The sequence below is a fragment of the Peromyscus maniculatus genome, chromosome 9 (assembly GCF_049852395.1).
Source record: "Peromyscus maniculatus bairdii isolate BWxNUB_F1_BW_parent chromosome 9, HU_Pman_BW_mat_3.1, whole genome shotgun sequence".
NCBI classification, from domain to species: domain Eukaryota; kingdom Metazoa; phylum Chordata; class Mammalia; order Rodentia; family Cricetidae; genus Peromyscus; species Peromyscus maniculatus.
The window spans coordinates 35,938,763-35,962,972 of NC_134860.1; the positions used below are offsets into that span (position 1 = coordinate 35,938,763).

Here is a 24,210-nt window from a genome sequence, read left to right on the forward strand (position 1 = left end):
TCCATCATTGGGTGATCCCCGTGTCTTTCTTGGGGTCATGTTTTCCAGGTAGACTCACTGGTGATGTGAGTAGCAGTCCAGTCATCCTTGTTCCACATCTAGTATCCTCCTATGAGTGAGTACATACCATATTTGTCTTTCTGAGTCTGGGTTACCTCACTCAGGATGATTTTTTCTAGATCCATTCATTTGCCTGCAAACCTCATGTCATTGTTTTTCTCTGCTGAGTAGTATTCCATTGTGTATATGTGCCACAATTTATTTATCCATTCTTCAGTTGAAGGGCATCTAGGTTGTTTCCAGGTTTTGGCTATTACAAACAATGCTGATATAAACATAGCTGAGCAAGTGCTCTTGTGGTATGATTGACAATTTCTTGGGTATATGCCCAAGAGTGGTATAGCTGGATCTTGGGGGAGATTGATTCCCAATTTTCTAAGAAAGCACCATATTGATTTCCAAAGTGGTTGTACAAGCTTGCATTCCCACCAGCAGTGGAGGAGAGTTCCCTGAGTTCCACATCCTTTCCACATCCTCAAGCGTAAGGTGTCCTCAGTGTTTTTGATCTTAGCCATTCTGACAGGCGTAAAGTGGTATCTCAGAGTTGTTTTGATTTGCATTTCCCTGATGATTAGGGATGTTGAGCAAGTCCTTAAATGTCTTTCAGCCATTTGAGTTTCCTCTGTTGAGAATTCTCTGTTTAGTTCCATAGCCCATTTCTTAATTGGACTGTTGGTCGTTTTGATGTCTAATTTCTTGAGTTCCTTATATATTCTGGATATCAGTCCTCTGTCAGAGTGTACAATGGAAAAAAGAAAGCATCTTCAACAAATGGTTCTGGCATAACTGGATATCAACATGTAGAAGGCTGCAAATAGATCCATATCTGTCACCGTGCACAAAACTTAAGTCCAAGTGGATCAAGGACCTCAACATAAATCCAGCTACTCTGAACCTGCTAGAAGAGAAAGTAGGAAGTAGTCTTGAGCGCATTGGCATAAGAGATCACTTCCTAAATATAACACCAGTAGCACAGGCACTGAGAGAAACAATCAATCAATGGGACCTCTTGAAACTGAGAAGCTTTTGTAGAGCAAAGGATACAGTCAACAAGGCAAATCGACAGCCTACAGAATGGGAAAAGATCTTCACCAACCCCACATCTGACAGTTTTGGATACATTTTGATTTCCCAGCCAGATAGGGCTACAAAGAGAGATGGTGCCTTTTGTGTGGACTCCATCAAGTGGAGTCTTAACAATAAAAATCCAGGGTCACATATTGAGGGTAAAAATACCCATATTAAAATTCCTACACTTTCAGAAAAGGAATACAGACCAATGCATGTTTCTAGGAATAATATCATAACATGCTATAAAAATCAGTCACCAACCATTCAGGCTGTTCACAAACAGAGCACGACTGTTGTTGAACTCTCAGAAGTACCAACTGCCTTACCTTTAAAATGGCTAACTAATAAACCTGTCTGGGTTGGACAATGGCCTTTGACAAAAGAGAAGCTACAAGCTTTAGAACAGCTGGTTCAAGAGCAGTTAAATGCTCAACACATTGAAGAATCTACCAGTCCTTGGAACTCTCCTGTATTTGTTATTAAAAAAAATCTGGTAATTGGAGAATGCTGACAGATCTGAGAGCTATTAATAAAGTAATTCAGCCAATGGGCTCCCTACAGACTGGGATGCCCTTGCCCTCTATGCTACCAAAAGAATGGCCTATAATAGTTATTGACTTAAAAGACTGGTTCTTTACCATACCCTTACTGGAAAATGATAGAGAAAAATTTGCCTTCACAGTACCTAATTATAATAATTCTCAGCCAGTCAAGAGATATCAATGGAAGGTCCTCCCACAGGGAATGTTAAACAGCCCTACTTTGTGTCAATACTTTGTGCAGAAACCATTAGAGATAATTCGTGTAAAGTTTCCACAATCCATAATTTATCACTATATGGATGATATCCTATTAGCTGATCCAAAGTTAGATACATTAGAAAGCATGTTTGAAGAAGTAAAAAAAGTTTTGCCTCGCTGGGGACTGCAAATTGCTCCTGAAAAAATACAATGAGGAGATTCTATTAATTACTTAGGATATAAGATAGAGCTACAAAAAAATTAGACCCCAAAAGGTACAACTAAGAAGAGATAGATTGAAGACTCTTAATGATTTTCAAAAGTTATTAGGAAGCATTTCCAATTTACTGGGTATCATGGGAATACCCAAAGATGGACTACAAAATTTGGCTAATACTCTAGAAGGGAACAAAGAATTAAATAGTCTAAGAGAATTTTCAGCCGAAGCTGAGAAGGAATTGGCTCTAGTAGAAAAGACAATTCGAGAAGCACATCTGGATCGTGTGGATCCAGAACTTAAATGCATTCTTGTCATATTCCCCTCCAGACATTCCCCAACAGGTATTTTGATGCAGAGGGAAGATATTATATTGGAATGGATATTCCTACCACATAAACCAAATAAGAAATTAAAGACTTATATAGAAAAGATCTCTGATTTGATTCAAAAGGGTAAATTAAGACTTCGCCAGTTGACAGGAATGGACCCAGCAGAAATTGTAGTACCATTAACTAATGAGGAAATTTCATCACTATGGAAAGATAATGAATACTGGCAGAGAGCCTGCAGTAACTTTTTGGGAGAGATTAACAACCACTATCCCAAAAGCAAGAGAATAGAATTCATAAAGAAGACTGAATGGATCCTTCCTCACATTGTATGACAAAAGCCAATTTCTGGAGTCCTCACATTCTATACTGATGCAAATAAATCAGGGAAAGCAGGATATAAATCAGGAGACTTAAGTAAAGTGGTGCAAAGTCCATATAGCTCTGTACAAAAGGCAGAACTGTATGCCATTCTTATGGTACTGATGGACTTCACAGAACCCCTCAATATAGTCACTGACTCTCAATATGCAGAGAGAGTTGTTTTACATATTGAAACTGCTGAATTTATTCCTGATAATACAGAATTAACTTCATTATTCATACAATTGCAGGAAATCATCAGAAAAAGGGAACATCCTATATATATAACACATATCAGATCCCATACAGGTCTGCCAGGACCTTTAGCACAAGGTAATGATGAGATTGATCAGTTACTAATAGGTAATGTGCTAGAAGCTTCAGAATATCATAAGAAACACCATATAAATAGCAAAGGTTTGAAGAAGGATTTCTCCATCACTTGGCAACAGGCTAAGGATATTGTGAAAAAATGTCCTACTTGTTCCATCTATAACCAAACTCCATTACCTGCAGGGAGTAATCCAAAAGGTATACAAAGAAATGAAATTTGGCAGATGGATGTGTTTCATTTTGCAGAATTTGGAAGATTAAAGTATGTACATCATACCATTGACACCTATTCAGGATTTCAATGGGCAACTCCTATGAGTTCTGAAAAGGCTGATTCTGTGATTACACACCTATTAGAAGTTATGGCCATCATGGGAATACCTGTACAAATTAAGACAGACAATGCATATGTCTCCAATAAAATGAGACAGTTCTTTGCTTATTATAATATAAAGCATGTTACAGGTATACCACACAATCCCACAGGCCAAGCAGTCATAGAGAGATCCAATCAAACTTTAAAGGATATGCTAAATAAACAGCAACAGGTAACAATGACTCCTAGAAATAGACTGCATAGTGCTTTATTAACCTTGAATTTTCTCAATGCTAATGAGAAAGGAACAACAGCTGCGGAGAGACATTGAAAGACAGACAAAACTCCTGAGCTAAACCAACCAGTTTATTTCAAGGATGTGCTGACCTCAGAATGGAAACCTGGATATGTTCTACATTGGGGAAGGGGTTTTGCCTTTGTTTCTGCAGGAGAAGAAAAGCTATGGATACCAACAAAATTAATAAAAATCCGATTCGAACAGGAAAAACCCCTTGATGAAGAGAAGTAAAAGATCATCCACCAATGTGACATCTCTACAAGTTGTAAGAAAAATTTAACAATCAAAGGGTGGGGTAGGGTTCTGTTTTTGTCTTTCCAGGATAATGGAAATACCCATCTTCCAAAACTCATAAGGCCTTGGATATCCGGATGTTTACAGCAGAAAGGAAGAATCTATTGGTACCAATCTACACATGGTAAAATCTCACTGTCTAACATCTTTCTATCAATCTAGAAAAGTTGTGGTTCCAATTCAATTATAGCCAAGCTGGCTTTGGAGATGGAATTGGCTCACTCCTTCTCTAAACCCAAGCATATTGCTAAAAGAAAAGTTTAAGAGATTCTTCAGTCCCATATCAGAAGAGCCCTCTGGTGTGAGACAGAAGGAAACCAATAAAAAGGGACCATTGTCTTCTAAATTCTAATTCTCTCCATGCTTACTCTTGATTTCTCAGAATCCTTTCTTACATGCTATGTCCTCTTTAAATCCAAACCTCCCATTTTTGATAACAAATAAGTTTTTCCAATAGCAATCTCAGAAGTCACCAGAAGGAAGATGGGGCCCCAACAACAACAACTCTACCCAATCCAGAATGATGCCATGGTAATCATCATCATACTACACTTCTTGCCAGAATTTCAGACAATCTTACCCATTACTCTAAAACTTGCTGCAGAACCTACAGTTAGTCTAACTCAGATTTAACTATCTGAGCTTTCTCACAGTATCCAACAGAGATAACATCACCCCCTAAACGGCAGGAAGCAATTCTAAGAAAACGACGCCCCTTCTCCCTTAGGTTTCATAATTCTCAGGGTTATGGATGATGGTTATAGGGTTGGGGGTGGAAGAAAATATTAACTCAGGATTGTAAAAAAAAAAAGGGGGTGGGGGTGGGGGGAGAAGAAATGGAACGGATAGGTATAAGATATGATGGTAAATCATTGTATATACTAGTAAACAAACTTAGTAAAATAGCAACCTTAGATAATTTGCACTGTAATTTGTACTGTTATAGAATCTTATATGTTGATACAAATGTAAACTATTTTTATACTCCTGTTTAAGATAATTTGTATATTGATACAAATACAGAACTATATTTGTTATAATGTACATATATTTCTACTCTTATTTGAAACATTTTTATATTGATACAAATGTAAATTTATATCTGTCATACTTTATATATGTTCTACTTCTGTTTAGGATATTCGGTATATTGATATATATTTAATATTATTGTCATATTGCATATCGCACTATATATTCCTACCTCTGTTATAAATATCTTGTGTATTGTCACAATTTTGAAGTCATCGTTCTTCACCATACATTTGCTTACAGACTGTTTACCTTATTTACGTGAAGCCTTAGTCCTTAGGTTATTTCGATAGATAAGATTTATAGATTTATAGTCACCTATGCCTGTCATCTCTATAGTTATGTTAGTTAGGTTATCCAGATTTACAGATACATAGGTCAGATGGGCAGGTAATCTTCAAACACTTCATAGACCTGGAGAATATGGCATTTAAATAACTTAGAATTCTGTTGACGTGAGACACAGTTGCTCCTGGCTGCACCAATTGATCCCGAGAGAATGTTGGGCTTCTAAGACATTTCCATTTGGAAGTTTGTCTTTCGGCACAAAATGGCCTACTGGGCAAAGAACTGCCCTTGCCTTGATGGCTGACAGTACAAATGCAATGCTCTCCTTTCTGGACAAGCGGGACACAAGGAAAGCGACCACTGTACTCTGCCAAGACAGGGTAAGATGGTCTTTCAGAAATCCTGCTTCTGAAAATGGTCTGTCAGATACTCTAGGCCTGTAGCCAATTTGAATGCACCAACAATGCTGAGAAACATTAGGTGACTGTCCAGGCTTCCAGCTGTCTTGGTCTACTCTTGCAAGATTCCTGAAAGTTGCTTGCATCCATCTACCATTTCTCAGGTACCATTATGTTCCTTCTCAGGTCTTTGATGGGATTGAAGACTAGCAGTTATAGTTACAACTTAGTATATATAATATCTTAAATAGAACATATTAAGTATTCGATTCAGGTTCTTTAGGATAGGACACCTTTGAATGATCTTTATAACATGCTGTTTACCTATGCTCTATACTTCTCTGGATTTTAGTATGTGTTTCTTGCTTGATATTGTTTGCATTGGTTGTAGTTACATCTTATCTAGGTCATTATCTCTCATTATTTCTGGACAATATTTGATAACCATTCCTTTGTATATAGTCTTGTATTAGTTTAGAACCTTCTTATTTAGACAAAAGGGGGAGATGTAGTGGGTAGCCATTCCAGCTTGGTTCTGGAAGTTCCAACCCCCATTGAGACTCTGGCAACTGTCACGCCTATGAGGCGGGGCGAGGGGAGGCGCCTGGGGACCCGAGAGCTGGATAGGCCAGCGCTCTCTCTGGGCGCTCGCTCGGTGCCGGAACGCTGACCGGTGGAGATTGACTGTGCAGAGCTCCAGAGAACACCGCTGGACTGCATTACACCTTCCCCAGACCCTGCGACCTACCCATGACTTAATTTGTGAGTTACGCCATTAAATAAATATCCTTTTAACTACGTGGAGTGGCCAAAATAATTTCTCCAATAGATGGCCACAATATAGAGACTGAAACATTCTAAGACATATTGAGACATGGTGTTTTAGGCACTGTTGCCTTGACTATTGATTTCAAACTAATGTTTTAAAGATTCACTTATCTGAATTTATGTGTGAAGAAGAGGCCCATCAGATAAAATGAAGAATTGAGAAGATCCTACTGGAGATGGAGGTGGGGTAATAAATCCCTGTTGATGCAGCAGCTAAGCAGTGTTAAAAGGAAGCTTCATATTAGCATGGGTGGATGGTGCCTGCAACAAAAACCACATGCCTCTGATAGTCAGCATGTCTGTGCAAGGCATGAAAGGGAGAAGGATGGTTGAAGCTACACTTTTACCTCAGCAGATGACACTGTGTTTTGAGGAAAGGTTTCTTCCAGATGAGGGCATTATACTTCAGAAGTTCCCCTAGAATGGATCTGACCTGAAACTCACAATGAGTCAGAAATTTAATGTATGAAGAAATTATCCTTGTAAGTTCCAGTCTGGTTCTTTGAAACTATCATTTTAAAGAGCTTTTAGCTTGAGAAGGATTTAAGTGCCTCCCTGGCATTGGTCACCTTCTCATTCTGAACTGACTCTGATACAATAAAGCATACCTGTAGACATACTCGAACTAGCTGAGACTTCAATCATCATACACTACCAACCACCAGCATGTGTCATGGGTCACACTGCCCATCTATCCATCATGGGGAAGAAGTCTATATTAGGACATGCCTTATTTCCATGTATAAGTCCTCAGCAAAGCACTTGGCTGTTATGATAAATGCTACCAGACAGATTAGCATGGATTTCCCCCTTGAATTGATGCAGGGAGATAATGTTTTACTATCAATCTTCTTTGTACTAAAGTGTCCAGATTGTGCAAAGTGAACTGGGAACTTCTCTCTCTCATATAAACATCCCTAACTTTGAAAGCATTCTGTCAGCTACTCACATTGACCAGTCTTGGTTTAGCCAAATAGAAATTCAAGCTTATCTTGATGTATTTCCTGTAGTATTTGTAGCAGATAAATGGAGTTATAGGTCAGGAATGTAACTCAGACATGGACTACTTGTCTATAGTATGCAATGTGCTAGGTTCAATCTTAGTACTAGGGTTGAAGGGGATGGAACATTAACCTTGTTATGTCCTGTGAAGTGGCACAGAGAAAACTGGAGGTTTCATAGAAGTTTTTAAATACTCTGACCTCTGTTTCTTGCCCTCAATTAACTATGGCAAACCTTCATTTAGTGGATGAAAATTTCTAATGAAGGACAGACATACACAGAGATCATGAATATAGATACTTAGCTTATTAAATTCTGTGGTTTTTGTAATGGACTGGAAGGTGACTAATCTGGTAAAGTAATGCAGACAAGCTTGTAGACATGCATTTATTTCCATTGGAACCACCTTATTGATGGAGAGGGGGAAAAGTCATAATTGTTCTGTGAGCTGCATATAGGTGGGGGTGTCAGGTCCCCACACTATAAAGCTAGGACATATGGTTTCCCATTTCTCACTTACACTAGAATTTCTCCATTGTAGATGTAACCAACCATCTTATTAACTAAGAAACACAGAACCAATGTAAAGAAGAAAGCCAACGGGTCAGAGCTCAGAGCTAAAACCTTACCCTTCCTCCTGTGGTGGTCCTACCTCTCCAAAAGAGAGCTACTTCCTGTGTGTTTGTCTTTATATAGTCTTTCTGTTCTGCCTTCTCATTGGTTGTAAACCCAAACACATGACTGCCTCATCACTGCCTGTAAGTACAACCCTCCAGGTCTTAAAGGTGTGTGTCTCCAATGCTGGCTTTATCCCTGAACACATAGAGACTTACCTAGCTCTGCCTACCAAGTGCTGGGATTATAAGTGTACACCACAAAAGCCTAGCTCTGCTATGGCTTGCTGTTAGCTCTGACCCCCAAGCAACTTTATTTATTAACATACAAATAAAATCACATTTCAGTACAAAGAAAACACCACCATATTTCCCCTTTTCTATTTTAATAAAAAGTAAAAAAGCAAAAGGTTATAACTAACAAAAGAAAAACTATATACAAAAGTACAATAACTATATACAATATATACAAGTAACAAATACCTCAACAATGTCTAGTACATTTGTATTTGACAAATTCAGAGAAAATAATTTCATTATCTATCCTATTTTGTTAAGTTCAAAATGTATCTAATTCACTTTCTATCCTAATTAATCTTCAACTATAACTAACGAACCTTCAACTATAACTAATCTTCAACTATAACTAACTAATCTTCAATTCCCTCAGAGACCCAAGAAGGAAATAATATTAGCTAACAAAAATAAAAACAGAAAGTGTATACAAGCAACTTCCAAAAAATTTGTGAGTTGACAGAAACAACCAGCTGCCTGGATAGTCACCTGAGGTTTCTCTGCAGTGTTGGGGCATCATCTTCAGCCTATAGTCTAGCGTATCTGACAGACTCATTTGTGAAGTAGGATGTACACAAGGTCAACAGTTCAACCTCACATTGGGTGAGAGCAGTCCATGTACCAGAAACACCTGAATTCCACTAGTGTCATGTCATGATTCAGGATTTTAAATTCTGGAAATTGTTGATGGTTTTTTAATTCAGCTGTCTATTCTTCTTGGCTGTGTATATATGGCTTCATCTCAGCATCCCATTCTTCTCCACATCCCTCTATCAAATGCCAGTCTACTATTGAGAGGCATGAGCTTAGTTACTCTTCAAGAATAACTGTTTCAGCTGCTGTTCCATTGCACATCAGAAGCTATCGGCCCACTGCCTGTTCAGCTGCCTTCAAAGAAAAGGGCACTGTACCTTTTCCGGATTGCGAAGGCCACTTCAGGGATGGTGCCATATTGTCCTGGTCTCAGAAGATGCCTTTTGATAAAGCCATAACCACACTTGTTTCTGCAAAAATCAGTAGTCCTTTGTTTTGTGTTCTGTCTGTCCATTTTGTCCTGTTGATTGGAGGATACTTTGTTGTCCAGTGGCTAACTTTTGCCACAATGAAAATTAACTCCATATGCAGTTTCTTCAATGCCCATATTTTCTCTGAAGTAGATTGGTACTGCCAGGAGATGACATGTCTCAAAAAAATTTCTAAGTTATTAAAACACTTTAAATGCCATATTCTGTAGATCTCTGAAGCGTTTGAAGATGACCTGACTATCTAAAATGTATCTGCTCAATTTTTAAAACATATCTAATATGACTACAAATTCTATTGTAATGTCTAACTACTAACTTTCATTTCCTTATATCCTAATAGTTGGTAATAATAACATTCAAGGATCAGAAAATTGCATTGTTAAATGAACCGTATAAGTACAATTAGAAATATACATATAGCATTTTTTTAAAAATATTAATTTCAAATTTGTATACAATATAAAACAATCCAATGCAATGTAAAGTATTTAAAACTAGTAATTGTCTTTTTCTTCTTTTCTTTTCTTTCTTTTTTTTTAAAAAGAAGAACCATGAATCTAATCTCCTTTGCTTAGGCTTTTTCCTAACCCTTGACAACAATTTGTGACCAATCCCCCTAAACAATGAAAATTATCCCAGAACCAAAACCAAAACACCACCTGCCCCACACCACGTCTTTGGGAATGTGGGCGTCATATTCTTAAAATTGCTTCCTGCTGGGTATGGGCAAAGTTATTTTTATCCTGAAAGAAAAATTTTAGGTTAATTGTCAAATTCTAGGAAAGGTAACTATATCCTTCATTATTATCCAGTCTGTGTATAATGCCAAAGTTCAGGGTTTATCTCAAGTCCTTGTTCAAGTAGTCTTTGAGACTGGATCATCTCAGCTAGTCATCTCAAAATTGCTCTGAGCAGTTTGTAGTTCAAAGCTGATCTGTAGATGATGTTTGTCAGCTTAGTGATATTATTATTGTCCACATGGAATTATTGTTGTTGTGGAGCCCCATCTTCTTCCTGGAGACTTCAGTTGATGTTAGGCCTGGCCGTGATTTCCTGCAGAAAACCGATAAGAGACTCAAACACAAAGATATACATATGCAGCTAATTGAAGCCTTTTTTTCTAGAATTGTTTAGTACTCTATATGACCATTCATATCTTAACAAAGTTTAAAATGTATATATATCTATATATTAATCTTGTAAATTTTGATATAAAATTCATACTTTAAGAAAAGTTTAAAGAATCAGAATAGAATCAAAGAGTTGAGATTAGTAATAGAATAGGCCCTGAATTAATTTGGCTTTTCTCCTGTCCCATAGCAGAAGATGGCTCTTTTCTTCTGGCATGACACAGGGAGTTTGCATTTTCCTTTTAACAACATGCTTGAGTTTAAAGGAGGAGAGAGCCATTCTCCAACTCCAAAGTCAGCTTTAAATTTTAATTGAGCTGGGACTATTAGAAGACCAATAGTGTTAAATTTCTTTAGAGAAGAGCAGAAACAAACATTTAGGAAGACTTATAAACAAATTTTAGATGATATACCCATACACCATTTCACTCTGTTTCCTGGGATAGATGATTTATCCCTTTTCTTCAGTTGTCTCATTTGACCTGTGTTCTTCAGATTCCTTAACCTTCATTCTCCTAAAAGACAAAAACAAAAACCTTTCCCTAAGACTAATTTTGGGGATGTTCCTTTTTGGCAAGTTATTATCTGATTAAATGAAAATGCATGTGTTACTGGTATAAGTTAGTTTAAATTGAATGTTCATGCTGGTTGATGAACTATCACCTCCTCTAATTAAGAGGTTTCTCTTGTTCACATGAAAGCTTTATCAATTTTGATGGTACCCACGGCTTATCTTCTCCTGTAGAAACAAAAGAAAAACCTCGTCCCCAATGTAATACATACCCTGGTTTCCATTCTCAGGTCAGCACACCCTTAAAGTATATAGGCTGATTTAATTCTGTAGTTTTTTCCTATTGTCCAGTGTCTCTCTGCAGCTGTCATTCCTTTCTCATTGGCACTGAGAAAATACAAAGTTAATAGAGCATTGTGCAATCTATTTCTGGGGGTTTTGTTACCCCTTTCTGTTTATTTAGCATATTCTTTAGTGTTCTGTTTGATTTTTCTATAACTGCTTGCTTGACTTGTAGGATTATGTGGTATGCCTGTAATATGCTTTACATTGTAATAAGCAAAAAACTGTTTCATTTTAACAGAGACATATGATGGAGCATTGTCAGTTTTGATTTGTGCAGGTATACCCATGATGGCCATAACTTCTAGCAAATGAGTGATTACAGAATCAGCTTTTTCAGAACTCAAAGCAGTTGCCCATTGAAATCCTGAATAAGTATCAAGGGTATGGTGTACATATTTCAATTTTCCAAATTCTGTAAAGTGAAACATGTCCATCTGCCAGATTTCATTCCTCTGAGTACCCTTTGGGCTACATCCTGCTGGTAATGGTGTTTGACTGTAGAAGGGATAAGTAGGACATTTCTTTACTATTTCTTTGGCTTGTTGCCAGGTTATGGAAAAATCCTTTTTTAAACCTTTACTATTGATATGATGTGTTTTATGAAATTCTGAAGCCTCCAGCACATTTCCTATCAATAATTTATCAATCTCATCATTGCCTTGTGCTAGAGGCCCTGGCAGACCAGTATGGGATCTAATGTGAGTTATATATAGAGGATGACTGCTTTTCCTGATTTTATCTTGTAATTGAATAAATAGTGAAGTTAATTCTGAAGCATCAGGGATAAATTCTGCAGTCTCAATATGTAATACCACTCTTTCAGCATACTGAGAGTCAGTTACTATGTTGAGAGGTTCTGAAAAATCCATTAATAGCAACAGAATAGCATACAATTCTGATATTTGAACTGAATTATAAAAACTTTGAACCAATTTACTTAAATTTTCTGATTTGTAACCTGTCTTTCCTTGTTTGATGGCCTCTGTATAAAATGTATGGACTCCAGATATGGGTTTTTCCTATACAATTTGAGGCAAGATCCAATCAGCTCTCTTTATAAGATCAATTCTATCACTTTAGGAATATTTGCTGTTAATTTCTCCCAAAAAATGACTGCAAACTCTTTGCCAAGGTTCACTTTCTGTCCATTATTTTTCAATGTTCTCCTTAGTTAAAGGTAGAACAATTTCTGCTGGGTCTATTCCTGCTAATCGACAAAGTCTCAATTTTCCTTTCCAAATAAGTCAGAGATTTTTTCCCACATAAATTTTTAATTTTTTATTCAGTTTATTTGGTAAAAATATCAATTCCAATATAATATCTTCCCTCTGCATTAATATTCCAGTAGGAGAATGCCTAGAAGGTAAAATAACCAAAATGCAATCCATCTTTGGATCAATATGATCCACGTGCCCTTCATGTACTTTCTTTTCTACCAAGGCCAATTCTTTCTCAGGTTCAGGTGATAATTCTCTTGGACTATTTAAGCCCTTGTCACCTTCTAATGTTTTGAACAAATTACTCAGTTCATCATTTTTTACCCCAACAATAGATCATAGATGAGAATTATCTCCAAATAATCTCTGAAAATCATTAAGGTTCTGTAGTCTATCTCTCCTAATTTGCACCTTTTGGGGTCTAATTTTCTGTAGCTCTATTTTACATCCTAAATAATTAATAGAATCTCCTCTTTGTATCTTTTCAGGAGCAATTTGTAATCCCCAGCAAGGCAAAATTTTCCTTACTTCTTCAAACATTCTTTCTAAAGTATCTGCATTTGAATCAGCTAGTAAAATATCATCCATATGATGATAAATTATAGATTTAGAAAATTTGTTACGTACCACTTCTAATGGCTGTTGTACAAAATATTGGTACAGAGTTGGGCTATTCAACATTCCCTGTGGGAGGATGCTCCATTGAAATCTTTTAACTAGTTGAGAATTATTATAAGTAGGCACTGTGAAAGCAAATCTTTCTCTGTCTTTTTCTTGTAAGGGTATTGAAAAGAAACAGTCTTTTAAATCAATAAGCATGAGAGGCCATCCTTTTGATAACAGAGTAGGCAAAGGAGTTCCAGATTGTAGAGAGCCCATTGGCTGAATTACTTTGTTAATTGCTCTAAGGTCTGTTACCATTCTCCATTTACCAGATTTCTTTTTAATATCAAATACAGGAGAATTCCAAGGGCTGGTTGATTTTTCAATACGCTGAGCATTTAACTGTTCTTCTACCAGCTCTTCTAAAGCCTGGAGTTTCTCTGTTGTTAAAGGCCACTGCTGAACCCATACAGGCTTGTCTGTTAAACCATTTTAAAGGTAGATCTGTTGGTGTCTTTGGAAGATCATCAGTTGTTGTGCCCTGTTCTTGTATAATATGGATGGCTGGTGACCACTCATTAGAACATTATATTCTAATATTTCTCTCAGAAACATGTGCTAGTTTATGATTTGTTTCTGAGATTGGAGGGATGTTAATCTGAGTATTCCATTGTTGCAACAAGTCTCGACCCCACAGGTTCATAGCTATGTTAGCCACATATGGTTTTAATTTTCCTCTCTGTCCTTCAGGACCTATACATTCAACCCATCTTGCACTCTGTTTCACTTGAGATAATGTCCCAATTCCTAACAGTTGAAAGTTTACCTCCTGAAGAGGCCAAGTTGGATGCCAAAATTCTGGTGCAATTATGGTAATGTCAGCACCTGTGTCTTCCAGACCAGACAACAAAGCACCATTTATTTTTATCATTAATTTTGGTCTTTATTCATTAATAGAAGTTTGCCAAAAAAATTTCTTTATGTTTTGTCCTGAACTTTCTATTCTCTCTGTTTCATCATCCTGACCAGCATGATTTATTCCAATAGGCATTTGGTTATTTAATTACTCTGAGCAGGGGTTTCCTCTATGGCTGCAGGAAAGGTTTGAACTGGATTTGCTATGGGGCCTGCATGAGGCCCCTCTGGGAGTTTCCCAAAGACTGAGGCAAAGGATTACCTTTCCTGTCCCTTGTTGATCTACATTCCTTGGTCCAGTGTTTTCCCTTACCACACCTTCTGCCTACTCCAGAAGGAAGGGACATTCTGTTGCCATTGTTCCTTGAAGAAACATTGTTTCTAGGAATGACCTGTTTACAGTCCCTTTTCAAATGTCCTTGCTTTCCACATCCAAAACATCTAACATTCCTCAAACCTTTTGAAATTGCTTCTCCTACACACATATCATCATGCTCATGAGCCTCAACATTAACCAAGTCTCTAATCCAATCTTCCAAAGGTGTAGATCTTGCCTTTAATGGCCTGATTATTCTTTTGCATGCTGCATTCTTATTCTCAAAGGCCAAAGATTCAATTATTATTATTATTATTATTTTTTTTTTTTTTTGGTTTTTCGAGACAGGGTTTCTCTGTGTAGCTTTGCGCCTTTCCTGGAGCTCACTTGGTAGCCCAGGCTGGCCTCGAACTCACAGAGATCCGCCTGACTCTGCCTCCCAAGTTCAATTATTATCTTACTAGCTTCTGAATCTGAGACCATTCTCTTTACTGCTGAAGCCAGTCTTTGTAAAAAAAAAAAAAAAAAAAAAAAAAAAATCTGTGAAAGATTCTTCTGGGCCTTGCATAACTTTTGTAAATGACTCAGGTTTTTTTTCCGGGTTCCTCAACTCTGTCCCATGCATTCAAAGCTGTCGTTCGACATAAAATTAGGGTTTGGACATCATATAAACATTGTTTTTGTACTGAAGCATATTGGCCTTCTCCAATAAGCTGATCCTGGCAAACTTGTATTCCTTTATCCCCCAATTGTTTTTCTATGTTTTAGCCTGATCCTTGAACCAATTAACCACCGAAGCCTCTGGCTGGGTTTCAGAACAGCTTGTGCCAGCTCCCGCCAATCTTGTGGTACAATCATATTATATGTTGACCAAGAGTTTAACATTTACTTTACATATGGGGTATGTGTGCCATAAGATACTATTGCCTCCTTAAACCTTCATAAATCCAACATTTCAATTGGAGCCCAAATATTTTGTGTAGTCACTTGATTAGGCAACTGCTGTACAGTTACGGGATAAATTAAAAGTGACTGTGTGAAACAGGCTTTCTTTCCATAGCCTTATGATCCAATCTTGAAACATCTTCATTGTAAATTTCATCTGACTGAATTTTTACAGGTTTAACAAGTTTTTCTAAAGCTGTCATCCTGGCAATTAAATTGACTATCTTTTTAAATAGTAAAATGAGGATAAGCATAGTAATAAACTGCATAATTTGATCAATATCAATCTTCTCATATAGTTGTTCCATTGTCAGATTGCCTAAAATTTCAAACAAAACCCAATTTTCTTCCAATGTACACATTAAACCGATTTTTTTTAATGTGGAAAAAAATTTCTCTTTTTTTCTCTTTTAAAAGTTTCCTTTAGCCGGGCGTGGTGGCGCACGCCTTTAATCCCAGCACTCGGGAGGCAGAGCCAGGCGGATCTTTGTGAGTTCGAGGCCAGCCTGGGCTACCAAGTGAGCTCCAGGAAAGGCGCAAAGCTACACAGAGAAACCCTGTCTCGAAAAAACCAAAAAAAAAAAAAAAAAAAAAAAAAAAAAGTTTCCTTTAAAGTATATCTGATTTGTTAAGTGACTTACCAAATCTGCATAGAACAGTAGAAATCCCAGGGAATTTCAAAACAGCCACCTAGTGTCTGAGGTGTGAATCCAGAAGAGAGAGAGAGAGAGAGAGAGAGAGAGAGAGAGAGAGAGAGAGAAAGAAAGAAAGAAAGAAAGAAAGAAAGAAAGAAAGAAAGAAAGAAAGAAAGAAAGAAAGCATAGCTGACTAAAGCTTAAATCTAGCCATGTGCTCCATTTTGAGCCAAGTTAAGCCTTGGCTCTGGCTTCGGTAAGCTCTGACCACGTGCGTTGGTTTTACAGGCAGGGGCCCTGTTCAGCAGGGCAGGCCTGAGTTGTTTGTAGCACCTGCTTTAAGCAAGTAGCTCATGGTTAGTCTGGCCTGATGCCAAGCAGACCTGGGCCCGGGCTAGGGAGCCAGCTGCCCTTGTGGGAAACTGGACCTGCCGCCAAGCCAAGCGGTTTTTAATGGATTCTTGTCACATTGGGTGCCAAATGTAGATGTAACCAACCATCTTATTAAATAAGAAACACAGAACCAATGTAAAGAAGAAAGCCAAGAGGTCAGAGCTCAGAGCTAAAACCTTACCCTTCCTCCTGTGGTGGCCCTACCTCTCTGAAAGAGAACTACTTCCTGTGTGTTTGTCTTTATATAGTCTTTCTGTTCTGCCTTCTCATTGGTTGTAAACCCGAACACGTGACACAGAGGTCATAAGAGGATAACAAATTCCCTGCAGCTAGATTTACAGGTATTTGTGAGCTGTTATTTGGAGTCTGGTATTCACAAAGGGGTCCTCTGGAAGAACAGCTAGTGCTCTTAACTGCTGAGCCATGTCCAACAACCTACATGTGCTCACCACCGAGCTCCAAGTTGAGATAGCTGCTCACCCATGTTCCCATGGGGCAGCAGAGACACAGCAGGTACAAGTGGCCAGGACCCCTGCTGCCAGCTCAAGGAGGCTACAGGGGGCAGTGTCATGGCACTGGTCAAGAAGGAAAGCAAATTCCTTAACTGCTTGGTCAGTAAGGACACAGATCACATCCAAGACTCCCTCCCCTTCACCTGCAGCAGCAGCAGCTGAGCAATGGCTCCCACATCACCTCCATGCACTGCAAGACCAGGCTGTGCCAAGCATTCAAGAAGAGCAGAAGATGCAAGTAAGGGGAGAAGTGCCAGTTCGCAGGGGTTCCATGAGCTGTGCAGGCTCACTCGGCTTCCATGAATAAGACCCGTGCTGTGCTACACCGTCCACAGATCACCTCCTGCTCTCTGGTCCTGGCTGCCATATCATCCGACAGCAGAGAAGCTGCAGCCGGAACTATTGTGGGAAGTTGTGGAGTTGGGTCACTCTACAGATCTGTGAGCTGTGACTGTGTAAGATAATAAAGTGCATAATTTTAAAAGTCAGATAGTCATATCTGCTTTTGAGATTTATGAAACCATGGGTCTCTTACTTGAGCAGAAATGAAGCAGAGGTTAAAAAATATCAGTGGTCTCTAATGGTAAAATTGAAATGAATACACAGATATTTGTGGACTAAAATCAAGACTATGGCATTCACAAGTGATAAAATGAATGAAAGTATAACATTCCCTTTTTATGAAAAATAACACATCTTTATTTTTCCTTAAAGGCTCAAGAAGAGAGTAAGTACCGACTCCTGGAACCAGAGGTCACACTGGAGAACTCTGATCACAGAAACGCTTGAACTGTTGCTTCTGCCTCTGCTTCCACTTCCACATCTGTTGCTGTTGCTCCTGCTTCTGCTGTTTCTACTTTTCATGCTTCTGCTTCTGCTCCAGAGGCTCCAGCCTCTGCTGCAGCTGCTTCTGCTGAATGCGTTTACAGCTGCTGTTACTGCTGCTGTACCACAAGGTAAATAAACCACTCTACAAAGACACAGTGGGCGTGCTAACAGCTAGGATTCTGTTATTAAGGAGACAAGAGACAAGGATAAGTAAGACAATGACACATGTTGAAAATAGATAATCATTTTTGACTTACAAAACAAATTCTCTTTTGGGCTGACATTCATGGTGAACATATTTTACTGTGATAGGTTTATACTCAAGGCCATAGTCAGGCATTTCTCAGTATCACAAACATTTACATAGTTGGATCCCATTTCCACTTTCACGGAAAGCAGTGTTGTATCAACACAATCATCACAGCTGGCAAATGTGAGAAAAACCCATTGCCTTGTCCTGCGGTTAGATGAATTCATCCACACAGAAGTCAGACTGCTGTTAACTCACCAAGAACCCACTTGCCTCCAGTTCTACTCACAGTGCCTGCCAGTGTCTCCTGACACAGATAGATCTGGCTCCAATTTCATCTCTGACTTGAACTTGGATTTTTCTGACCCTGTCCCTGCAGGCAAGTGACACTGAACACTCAGGCATCTTACTATTCTTGATTTTTTTTTTGGTCTGGCTTTTCTTTTCTTTTTTTCAAAGTGTTTTTTAAGACTTTTTAAAAATTCATTTAACATACCAACCAGAGATCCCTGTCTCATCCCTCCTTCTGCTTCTCCCCCAGGTTCTCCCTGGACCCACCCTCCCCATTCTCTCCTTGCTCTTTATAGGGTTGCATGTATTGTTTATTTAATACATGCAACCCTATAAAGAGCATGCCAGTGAGCCTTTTGTGGGTTCTGCGTATGTTAATTGTGGATTAATCTACCTAATAAAATTAATAACCATAAGCTGGTAAAGGAAAGAGAATGAAAGGAGCTGGAAAAAAATCCTTTAGCAATCTGAGGTCCATAGTTTAAAAAGACCCGTTTCTGTGGTTATTAAAAGTACCAGTGATGAAGGACGTTATGTTACAAGCTGTTCCTGGTTGCAGCACCTATCTCCATCTCCATCCTCCTTTCTCTAGGTGGAAGAAATTCACATACAGAGAGGCTAAACTGCCAACCACATAACAGCATTTCATGAGTGTCCCTGCTGTCTCCTCCTTGGACTTCTGGCTTTTGCCCCCTTTTCCTCAGATCTGCACTCTGTCCCAGTAGCTGTGGTTATTGCAGTTCCTGAACCGAGACCTTAGTCTTCTTCTATAGCCTTTGAAGTTGCTCAGAAGGGCCTGTCACATGTCCTAGGAAGAGAAGGACAAAATCAAAATGACTTTTCCCTTCTAATTAGTTCTACTTATTTCTGAAGAAGGAAGTTTGTCAAAGATCTAGAAATATTGCTGAAGAAGCACAGAATTAGAGGGCAACCAAGAGGTCTTCACAGGGATGTGTGTACATCAACCCTAGGGTTAATCTCTGGCCTAAGGTAACTAGTGGACATTGCCACTCATATCTAACATCCCCCAATACCTGGTAGTTAAGGTGCTTCTCTGGTCTGTCCTTTAATGAGCTTCTCCTGACCTTCAAAGAAGGACATAGCATAAGGTTGATATTCATCTCTAGAACTGTGATTTCAGACCCATTTCCCCATATCCCCAAATTTTAATAGTCAGGAAACCCATAGAACAGTACATTACATTGAAGTTAATGTTGCTTTATTTTATAGATGAGAAGAATTTAGAACAGCACTTGAGAGGGCAAGACACTACCCAGAGCCATTTTTTTTTCTGAGACAGGGTTTCTCTGTGTATCTTTGCACCTTTCCTGGAACTCACTTGGTAGCCCAGGCTGGCCTCGAACTCACAGAGATCTGCCTGTCTCTACATCCCAAGTGCTGGGATTAAAGGCATGTGCCACCACCGCCAAGCCTCAGAGCCATTCGTTAACAAGGAGATGATGTTTGAGTCAATGGGTGTCTCTGTGTCTTTTTAAATCTGTGATAGGGAAACACATGTTGGGTTCAGGAAAAAACAGGATCTCCTGCTCTGGGACAGATATGCTGCTGTTGAGCATGTCATGAATTGCTTTCACATCTCACTGACAAATGCAAACCCCTGTGTCACATGGTGGTTTATTAGTATCTCCTTTACATTAATTGCCAAAGCACAGCAGTGCAAGTATTGATTTTAGACCACAGTTCCAGGTAATAATCCATTTTGGGGATATCAATGCAGGAACTCAGTCACATCACATCCACAGTCAAGAGCAGAGAGATAGAAATGCAGTCATGATGCCTGCTTGCCTCTGCATATGATCCAGCTTCTTCACTGTTACACAGTTCAGGTCCCAGCAATGAAGTGTTTCTGCACACTTTAGGGTGAGATCTCCATCTGATTAACAATCTATAAATCTCCAAAAGATGTGCTCAAAGACAACTTAATCTAAAGAATTCCTCATTGAGGCTCTCTCTTCCCAGGTGACTCTAGTTTGAGTAAGCATCAGAATAATTAAAAACTAACTCTCACACTGCCCCAGCATCATTGTTATGCTTTGTGGCTATAGGTAACATGAAAGAGAAAATTTTAAATGAGCTAGCAACATTGAACAACCTCAGTAGACATTTCAGCCATTTGGTGTCCTTCCTACAAACCCAAATAACTCTGATTTCTGTTTCTCTTGCTTGCTGTGTAGCCATTTTCTGTAAGCCCCTAGTGATTCCCCGAGCTATTCCAAAGACCTGATGCTAGAAGAACTAAAGATACACCACAGTGCTCACAGGTAAAAATCATTTGACCTGTTACTAAGTCTTGTGGAAGAAAGACATCAAATGAAAAATCACTGTTTCTGGTTGTAGACCAGCAAGGTAGATAGATATCCAGGGTGTTCAGGATCTTTCTCCCTCCTCCAGATTGATCAAATCCTTCCCAAATCCTGTATTGAGGTGATATTGTCCCCTGTGTAGACAAAGATGATAGTGCTGGTCAGAGGAGCAGGGTTATTACTCCAGAGGGGCAAAGCAAGGTAAAATGTGCAAGGAGTCAGTTCCCTGCTGAGCAGAATGTCAGCTAATGTTTTCTCAGGTCCAGACAGGAAGAGGTAGGGCTCCTTATATCAGAAAAAATTTTTCTTAAAGTCTTCTCAATGATGGAATGTTCCTCTGGTACCTCCTGAAATGAATTAGCCTCAGTGAGAGCTCTGTGAAATCTTTTGGTATAGGCCTTCCAAAGTGAGGTCTAGTATAGTGTTCATGACTATGAGTAGTCGTCAGATTTAAAGAAGTAGTGCCCGCTACCTGTCCTGGTCCCTTGCTTGGGTACTAATCATTTCATCCATCTCTTGATTAGTATCTGGTAATTTTTACTGTAATAGTAGTAATTTTACTAATCCTAGATACCATATTTGAGATCTCTCTTTATATTCCAGTAACCATTCCTGGGACTGGGTATAAAAGCTCACAAATGATCCTTAGCATTGCAAAACAACCTCATACTGCCTCCAATTATAGGTGTGCCTTTTATCCCTCTTATCAAAGACTAGATTTTACATTGAGAAGGTTAGAGTTAACATGTAATACTGTCAGGAAATAAAACAGCACCATTCTTGATTCAGTAATATAAGTGACCTTGTTTTCACGCCAAAATCTCACTGATCAGAAAGCATCTTGATGTCTCTTGCTCCAAGTTAAAGATAGGTTTACTCTCCATCTCACATTCATGGGTTTGTTGTCTACATTCAGTTGTTTCATTATTAGGTGGTCTCAGGGATGCTGTACTGGTCAGATCGAAAGCCATCTGTAGGACTTCATGAATTTCCTGGAAAATATAAACACATCCTTGCTTCAAGGTTAGATTATCAGGCCCTCTTCATTGTTTAATTTTTATATCTTTTGACTTAATATATTCTTAGGCTGTGTCTACTTTAAGGCAAAATGCTTTAAGAGAAGCAGAAAAGGATTATTCTTTAAAGTGGAAAAATTAATGGTTAACTTGGATAAATGTAGTATTTTGTGTAGATTTACCTTGGTTCCTAAATATTGCCCTTTTATTTTTGAAACTTGCCATTTAATTATTTGATGGTGTTTTACACTAGCTGGATCTTGTGGATAGTAAGGGATTTTATTAACATGATTAACATTCCATAAAGTATAAAATTCTTGAAGGTGTTGGCTAGTATAAGCAATACCATTTCCAGTTTTAAGTTGTAATGGGAGTCTGAGAAAGGACACCCATAAAGAGCTATTTGACAAAGTCAAGTTTTAGATAAGACACAACTGTATTTTTGTGGAGGTGCCAGTGGCCCATGCTAAACACAGGTTGTGCTCTGCAACTGACTGGCTAGAGAGAGGCATCATGCATGCCTGTAGCGATCCTATTCTGAGAATAGACATCTAGATACTTGATGGCTCAGAAAGAATAAGTTTAGATGAAAACTACCAAACACTCTAACTTCTACTGATTACAATTTTGTTTAACACATTTTGGCCTCCAAGGGAATAATAGCAACATGTGATTATTTTGTCTTGTTGGACACTATATTTATATTATCTAGTAGAAAACCCTTTTTTAATATTCACTCATTTTTAAACCCAGCTAAGCCTGTTTACATTGTTTTAACTTCTTATGATATACAAATATATAAATGTGAAAGAAGTAAGCTTTACTAATCACAAATACAAGGAATATGAGTGGTGTCCTGGCTTTCAATTTCTGAAAGACATACAGTTAAAATGTCTCCATTGTTTATGTTAAAGACAAGACAAAATTTCTTTTGCTAGCACTGTACACATTGGATGCGTGCATTATTGGACCAGGCATAAGCAGGGAAAGCTCCTACAGTCTCAGTAACAGACAGCTCATGGCACCAAGCCCTTGATTAAGCCTCCTGCCTGCAGCCTGAGTCAGGACCTCTTCTAGCTTTTCTCCTAGGCTAGATATTTGTTCTGTGTTCTCTGGAGAAAAATGAGTGAGCAGTTCACTATTACTGTCATGTTTTAATAGAATTGATTTTTATTACCTGTTTATTTACCTAATTACAAAGCAAGTTGCTTGAAATAAAGGAATAGTGAGAAGTTCCACTGAAACACATCATGAGGGTTATTTCTTTCAGTGTAAAGTCTTTCAGCAAGGTAAACTGTCTGTGTAAACAAACTTCATTCATTTTTAATCATTGCTTTTGGCCTAACCTTGAAAATATGAGCATCATTCTAACTGAAGCTTTTCCCTGTAAAATGAAATAGATTTGTAATTAGTATGACTACAAGCATAGTTTTAGAACACTTTAAAGAATTTTATTATTTATATGGTGATCTTCATTAACTGGTATGACCTAATTGTCTTTAACAGTTTACAAAGAGTTGAAAGCTTTTTATATGAATAGGATTTTACAATTTTTTCCCTGTTGAGTTTGAGTTTTAAAAATTTGGATTGAAGATTTAACTTACGATCCCTTAGTCTTAAATATAAAACGTAAATAAATACAGTTCATAGAATTGAATTTTATTTTATATTTTGCTCTTTCAGGGTGTACCATTATAGAATATCACAGTTTCTTATATGACTCAGTTTATGCAGAGAGATTAAAGCTGAACAAAGTTGGGAAAGACAAAGATCCTGGATATAATATCTTCAAGTGCATTTCTGCTAGCCCAAATACACCTTAGGTATTTAAGAGCTTTTTTTTTTTATCAAATATACCATATTTATCAGTCACATATTTGTTTCTTATTTAAATTTTTCCAGAATCCTGGTATTCAAAGTTAGCAATACATAAGTGGTTAGATAACATCTTTTGAGTCAGGTTCATCTATCCTGAGTAGATTTATATTTCCTTAAGGATATCTCATGATATTAATTTCCATCTTTCTCCAAAATATTTTGAGGAACTGTGACTGCCTATTTAGTCTATAAAGGAGATATAATAATAACCAAAGGGAAGAGTAGGAATTATAACTTTCATATTTGCTGCCTATATATAGATTTTTAAAGTGATAAACTTTGATTACAAGTTTAGCTGATTTTTGTTATACATTAAACAAATTGTAACCATGCCCCAGGAATTTACAAATCCAAAGTTAAAGAAATTATATGTCTTAATATACTATTTTTTGAGGTAGGGGGCAAAGAAATTAAGCAATAAAATGTGTTAGAGTACAAAGTAGATAGAGCTTAGAGATTTTCATCTCTTCATTACACTTTTTTAAAATTTATCACACTTTTGTAACAATTCCTTTCTATCAGGTTAAGCTAGTTTCCACTTTTAGTTTAACTCTATCCTTTATGTGCAAATATATACATGAAGTGAGTTAAAAATA

General features: G+C 37.9%; 2 long non-coding RNA genes across 3 annotated transcripts in view; both read right to left on the bottom strand.

Moving 5' to 3' along the window:
• Positions 1-24,210, bottom strand: part of LOC143267306 (uncharacterized) — a 230,488-nt gene that overhangs the window by 112,850 nt on the left and 93,428 nt on the right. The gene's annotated exons all lie outside the window — the stretch shown is intronic.
• LOC143267311 (uncharacterized) lies at positions 17,708-22,041 on the bottom strand. 2 transcript variants are annotated; one of them, XR_013042309.1, is made up of 3 exons: positions 20,695-22,041; positions 18,913-19,204; positions 17,708-18,034 (listed from the first exon to the last, which is right to left on the bottom strand). It is a non-coding gene; the product is annotated as an uncharacterized LOC143267311 (long non-coding RNA). The 2 variants fall into 2 exon arrangements; XR_013042308.1 differs by lacking the exon at positions 20,695-22,041 and adding an exon at positions 19,431-20,156.